Consider the following 7361-nt stretch of genomic DNA (forward strand, 5'->3'; position numbering starts at 1 on the left):
CCCCCAGAGCAGTGGGAAAGTGGAAAGGATGAATTCAACTCTGAAAACCAAACTGCTCAAGGCCTCACAAGACAGTGCACTGTCCTGGACAGAACTTCTCCCTATAGTCCTGTACCATGTCAGAAACACCCCTGTTGCAAAACATGGCCTAACCCCCTTTGAAATACTTTTTGGTTCCGTCCCCAGATTAGGGTCCTATTTCCCTCAAAATTTGTCTGACCACCATGACTCAGTTGTGCAGTTTGTTATTGAACTAAGTCGAGAGTTAACTAAAACACATGCAGCAGTTTTCTCTTCTCTTCCAGATCCTGACACAGATCTAGCCACCCACACATTGAAACCAGGAGAGTGGGTGGTGGTTAAGAAACACGTCAGGAAGAATTGTCTGGAGCCCAGATACGAAGGCCCGTTCCAGATAATCCTGGTGACTCCTACCTCCGTGAAACTTGAAGGCAGGACAACATGGATCAACGCCTCGCATTGCAGAAGGGTCGATCCACCAGAGCTGCACTGAGTGTCCTGCTTATACTTATCCTTTGCACAAAATCTGTGTGGTCTCAGGCCACTGTTACTAAAACAAATGATGTGGTTACGTTTTGGTACAATAGTTCGACACAAGTTGTCACTTTTACATTTGATTACTGTGATATCGTGAAATGTCAACTAGGACGGGTCCCCCAAATGGGATGTCAGGCACACCTGAGACAGGGGCAACAGTACATATGTGTTACAGGAGGAGGATATGGAGACACATGTAGCTCATGGAAGGCTGTTGGGTGGAATACTGGTGAGAATTGGGGATACAAACCAAGTGTAGCCTTAAATAAACGGGATGAGAAGGGCAGATCTTTACTTACCAGGATGACACTCTCCCGTGCACCAGCCACTAGAACATGTACTACGAATAACCAGTGTAACCCTTTAGTTCTAAACATAGAACACCCCCAACCACAGGATGAAGGTATATACCTTCTGGGTACACATATAAAGGGTGGACACAATGGTTGTATGCAGTTGGGAAAATTTAGGTTATTACAGATGACAAAAGTTCTACCAGTATTTCGAATGCTTACACATATTCAGACCTTTCACAGTATGGTAGCCATAGCTAATCCCACCATGGAAGATGTATATGCAGTTGAACAGGGTTACACAGACACCAACCTGTGGTTAGAATGGATGAAATATACAGTACACCAAGCCAACAGGTCAGACTGTTATGTATGTGCAGGAGCCAGACCTCATTTGGGAACTGTCCCACTGAATTTAGATTACGAAGCTGAATTATGTCTTATTAGTCTGTTTACAAATATGACAGAGGGAAATGCATGTGAAGAATGGAAAAAGAGATACCCGATAGTAGCTAAGGCCTTCTCCCCTGGGAAAGGCATCACTATATATCCTGGCAACTATACCTGTTATAATGTGAGTGGTCAAGGGAGAGATATGGGTAGATTTCGAGATGGGTTCTGTGGATCCTATAGCAATCTCACCCGTGATCACTTAATTAACCAGGTACAGTCCGTGGCAGATGTGTTTTGGATTTGTGGGGATATGAAAATTCGATCACGAGTAGAAGGAAATTGGACGGGAGAATGCACTTTAGCTAAGGCACTTATGCCTATACACATAGCCCCCGCTGACCACACTGTCAAAGAAAATGACTTTATAGCACACATCAAAATCAACTTACGGACTCGACGGGGTGCAGATGATGACCGTACCAGTAGAAATACACCTAAAGGTTCTTTTGACCCACATGTTTATATTGATGCTATTGGAGTGCCTAGGGGGGTCCCTGACGAATATAAGGCTAGAGACCAAGTCAGGGCGGGGTTTGAATCCATTATCCCCATAATTACTGTAAATAAAAATGTAGACTGGATTAACTACATCTACTATAATCAGCAACGTTTTGTTAATTATACACGTGACGCCTTACAGGGACTGGCAGAACAACTAGATCCGACTTCCATCATGGCTTATCAAAACAGAATGGCTTTAGATATGATCCTTGCAGAGAAAGGTGGAGTCTGTAAAATGGTGGGGGATGTTTGTTGCACATATATACCAGATAACACTGGAGTTGATGGGAAGGTCACCTTAGCTATAAAGAAACTTACTACACTGTCTGAAGAATTAAAGAAAAATTCAGGAGTGACCGACCCTTGGGGAGATTATTTTGGATGGACGAGTTCCTTTAAAGGCTGGTTGATCCAGATAGGGACCGCCTTAAGTATAGTATTAGTTATATTACTAGCCATTCTGGTTTGTGTAATTCCGTGTTTGAAGAAAATATTTTCCAAAACAGCTGAAGTCACATTAGGAGGGACCTTTCCTTTACTCGAAACAGAAGACCTAGATATGACAGACGACATGCCCATAAAGACCAACACGACCCTCTCCCCCAGTTACAAAACGATTCTGCTAGAATAAACTGTTAGAAGAGAGGACTTAGAGAACCTTGGGACATGGGAAAGTCCAACTACAAAGGGTGAGGACTCGCCTAGGAGTCCTTGGTCTCAAACCGGTGAAAAAAACCACTTCCCCTCTCCACCCATGCCTCAATGTTCAGTTAGGCAGGTTTTCCGATAAGTCTTTCTACCTCTCTTCCTAAGGGAACACGGTACCCTTAGAATTTAGAAATGGCAGAAGTAAGTCTTTAGGGGGGACTGTTGAGGATAAAGAATTGAGTATCCAAAAATACTTAATTCAGCCATTTCATAGACTCAGGTATATAGTTTAGTAAGATGTAAACTAACACACATATCTATGCATGTCTTTTTTCTCTTTTATTCTTTTACTAACACGTTTATATAAGTATATTGCATATTCAGTGTATTTTCCTTAAACTCAGTATATACTAAAATTTATATATGTATAGCTTGAAGATAGCCACCATTTCCTGGTTTACACCCAAGACATGGACAAAAGAAATTCCTGAAGCTTTAGATTGACCAATCCAAGGGGCATATGCAGATCTCTCTACGTCATGAAGCCCTGACCTACGATACTTGATTGGACTAGAACTTTTGTTTACACCCCTTTTACTTCGTGGTTTAAGTGTCCGAGAATAAAGATTTTCAGTCTTGCCTCAGCCTTGGTCGTGAGAGGAAGAGTTTTAATTGATTTCCAATTAATTATCATTCTTTTTCGCTGTGCACAAACGACATTTTAATTTGGAACAACGATCAGGTCGAGGGATCACTTGTATCCATCCTCAACAGTACCACCATTGCTGCCATAACATCATCCCGGAGGCCTCACACAGCAGCGGCGGCTTAATAGCCGCATACCACAGGTGGCGTCACGAACACAACCATTAACAAGCAAGCCACATATTTTACTGACACCCACCAGGGCCACGGAGCCGGGCCCAGCCACCACTGACTACCACCGGACTAGTCCGGCGCGGCACCGGGTGTCCCATAGCCCTGGGGTGGGCGAGTCAACTTTGGCGTCACGAACAGGATTTCGTGCCCGGTCCCACCGGGTACTGTGCGCCTGAAGAATCGTGAAACAGACTGTGTATTACAGTGAGAAACTGCCGCCATTGAAGCCACTGAGCGCGGGAAGAAGGGGGGCGTGCAAGAAGAAAGGGCGTGAAGAGAAGCCCCGCCCCCCTTGTCCAAGAAAAGAGCGCGAAGCAGTGCCCGCCATAGAAGGCGGAAGAAGAAGAAATGGCGACAAGATAAGCTGGCCGGCTGGCAGAGAGAGTCTAAATGCCAGACCAGCAGATAAAGAAAATGTACCTGATAGTAAGCGGAGCGGTGCCGGCCGTGATGGGCTGGGTGCCAGTCTGGCGCCAGTTGCTAGTGCAGCCTCTGGCCCCGCCTCCGAGAAGGGAAAGGGAGCAGCCGAGTGGCGTGGTCGAGCACCCGAGCAGTGTTCCAGGCAGCATTCCCCAGGTCAGTAGCATGGCGGAGGAGCTGCAGCAAGGTGCACCAGGGACCAGAAGAGTGGATCCCGAGCTGGACCTGCTGAGAGAAGAAATGCGAGTCCTGGCCCGGAGGCTGAGTAGTGTGGAAGTGGAGGCGGACCGGCAGAAAGAAACGCCGAGGGTGCCGGAGGATCTGGAGCGGTGGATGGATGCCGCGGAGCGGAAGCAGGGTGAGCAACCAGAAACCCCGACCAGTCCGGACCCATGGTCCCGCCACGCGCCCCCGCTTAGCCCCTTCACTAACCCCCTGGCCTTCCCAGCCTACCCCGCGGACGCCCGGTGGGGCACCGGAGGCCTGCCTGAGACCCCCACAGACGGAGCTTGGGGAGGGGTGGATCCTGAACAGCTAGCGGGCCCCCTGCCGAGTCCCCCTGTGAGCCTCCTGGGAATGGCATCCCCGGGAGTGAATTGGGACGCAGCGCCCATTGAGAGCGGGAGACTGCAGCGGCCGCTGCTCCCCAAGGAAACTCCCCTGGCCAGCGAGCTGACGTGCCGGAGGCTGGTGGTAGAGTACCAGAGGGAGCGGGAACTCCGGGAGGAGAAACGGAGGGCCCGAGAAGCCGCTAATCTGGCCTCCAAGGAAGAGGTCAGGAAGGCCCTGAAGGGATCCGAGGGCCCAGTGCGACGGGGCCTAGTAGTGGACTCCAGACAAGTTGGTGGCTGGGGCTTCATAAGGGAGCCCGGTCTGGGCAAGGATGTGTTTGTGGCCCGAAGAGACATCGAGGAGCACCTGCCCAGAGGCCACCCAGGGCGCGATGCCAAGCCGGGTGATGTGGTGGAGTATACACGGCTGATGGGGGACCGTGGATGGTACGCGCTGCATGTACATATCCTGCGGGAAGAAGCAGCCCCAGAACAGCCAGAGTGGCGCCGCACAGTGCAAGAGCGCAGCATCTCCCCTAGCAGCAGCACCACCTCAAGGCAGACCCAGGCCACAGAACTGAGCAGAGGTCCTGCGACAGCCACTCAGGAGACGCAGACCAGGATCTCCATGGCGTGTGTGATGCAGGGAGCCCGGCCAAAGCAGGGCCCTAGAGACCACAGCAACAGCCCCCTGCAGACAAGCAGCCCTCTGCAGCAGCGCCGTACAACACCTGCAAGCAGTCCCACTTCAATCCAGGCTGCAGAACAGCGCAGAAGGTCAGGGACCAGCGCCCAGGGGACCCAGATGATGATATCGTCGGCGTACCTGCTGCCAGGAGCAATGCCGGAGAGGGACCCTCGCATCTACCCTCGTGAGTAAAGATGAAGAGATGCTGAACTGTACATAGCCCCTGTCTGCCCCTCATTCTTTTCGAAGATGACACCCTTTCCTGCTGTACTGCCCCTCATGCTTTTTGAAGACGTCACCCCCCATGTTTATGTGTACCGGGCCACTGAACTGGAATGTGGGCCCCGGTGGATGTGTATGTGTCTTATGTAACCAGGCCATTGGACTTAATGGCTGGTTGATTTTGTCCCATTGTTGTTTAAAAAGGAAACAAACTGCCAGGCTACTGGACTTGTTGTAGCCGAAAATGTATATAGTTGCACCCGTTGTGCCCCCTACCAGAATTATGGGGGAAGTGCCCAAACTGTGCAATGAACTGAAAGTGCACACATAGTTTCTTTATAAGAAGTTTGCAACGTTAAAGTATTTGTGCCTCCCATAAAGGGAAGAAATGTTTTATTGTTTTATGTTTTGCATACCAAAAATGTTTTGCAGCTCTTCCACATGTTTTTGTTGTTTTTCAGCCCGAGGACGTGCTGGGATTTGCTGTGGGGGAGTGTGGCACCCCTGAGGCTTCCGTCGCCACAGGTCATTGCACCCCATCCAGCGGTGTGATGCCCCATTCTGGGAGAGGAAGAGAGTGAACTCCGGTCCCCTGGTAAATCCACACTACACCCATTGTTAGGTACATACTGGGACCAGGGAAAGTGGCAGGCAACCCTCCCATGCTGCATGCTGAGAGGGGCCGTAAGACCCATCCCTGCTCCCATAGGGTGGTAGCTTAGCAACTGGGGAGGTGGGAGGAGCCATCTGAGAGCAGACACAGAGAGGAAGGTCAAGTTTAGTCAGTCTACCTCAGGGAGTGAGAGAGTGAGCATGTAGTTGGAGAAGAAGAACGAGAGAAAGGAGGGAGGAGGAGGCCTGCTGGAGGCAGGCAAGGAGGAGAAAAGAAAGAAAGAAAGAAGGAAAGAAAGCTCCAAGTCAGACAGGAGCAGAGAACCAGAAGGAGACGCTTCCCGGTGAAGACCCTGGGACCCAGAGGTCCAGGTGACACCACGTAGAGGACAGAAGGAGTCGCAGGGCCACGGGTAGTCCTAGAGGTACCACGAGCAGTCCTTGAGGTACCACGGAGAGGGCCTAGAGGCGCCACGGATAGCTGTAGAGCTGCGGTGGCCTGTTCCACAATAACATCGGTGGAGGGATCAAGCTGCGACAGGGGACGGTCCCTAGAGACTGGAGGAGTGCAAAGATCATCTCCAAACAGTAAAAACCGAGGCCCAGGGACGTTGTAAGCTCCCAGGGCCAGAACCCATAGCAGACCTTCCAGAAAAGGGGTAATCAGCCGACAGGTGACCCCCCGGCCTGGAGGCTGTAGTGGAGGCCAAGCCAGGTTTATCCTAACAAAGGCAAGGCTAAGGAAGACAGCAGAAGAAAGAGACACTAAGAGAAGGGTACCGGCTTTTACTCTCTGAATCACCCAGAAACGGCGGAGGTCCCTGACAGTGGTCCCAGCAGTCCAAGGGTTCCTACAGAGCTCTGACAAGAACTGTGAGTAAAGAACTTGAACTGCACCCTTGGAGTTGCCTCTGTTATTTCATCTGCATAGACATTCACAAGCACCAACTGTGCCCCGGGCATTGCTCCACCTGTGGGGAGCAGTACCACCATTGCTGCCATAACATCATCCCGGAGGCCTCACACAGCAGCGGCGGCTTAATAGCCGCATACCACAGGTGGCGTCACGAACACAACCATTAACAAGCAAGCCACATATTTTACTGACACCCACCAGGGCCACGGAGCCGGGCCCAGCCACCACTGACTACCACCGGACTAGTCCGGCGCGGCACCGGGTGTCCCATAGCCCTGGGGTGGGCAAGTCATGTGTCTGGTGGGTGTGGTGCAGGGTGTATCTAGGATTTGATTTGCTTGTTGGAGGCAGCACTGTAAGATGGGGACCCAGAACCATGAGGGATTTGAATACTGCAATGAAGAGAAAGAGCGTGCAGTACCCTGTGATGACCTGATAGTCCAGGGGCGTCACAAAGGTGTATGGATTTATGAGTGAGTGTAATAAGCCTCTTACGGGGGAGGCTGAGAAAAGTGGCCCTGTATACAGGGGTCTAACCGTGGGAAAGTTAGGGCCCCTGCGAATCTGCAAGCTTACCCAGGGACTGTTACCTGTTTGTTTTTGTCTATACCTAGGGACAC

This window comes from Anomaloglossus baeobatrachus, unplaced genomic scaffold, assembly GCF_048569485.1.
Source record: "Anomaloglossus baeobatrachus isolate aAnoBae1 unplaced genomic scaffold, aAnoBae1.hap1 Scaffold_2960, whole genome shotgun sequence".
NCBI lineage: Eukaryota > Metazoa > Chordata > Amphibia > Anura > Aromobatidae > Anomaloglossus > Anomaloglossus baeobatrachus.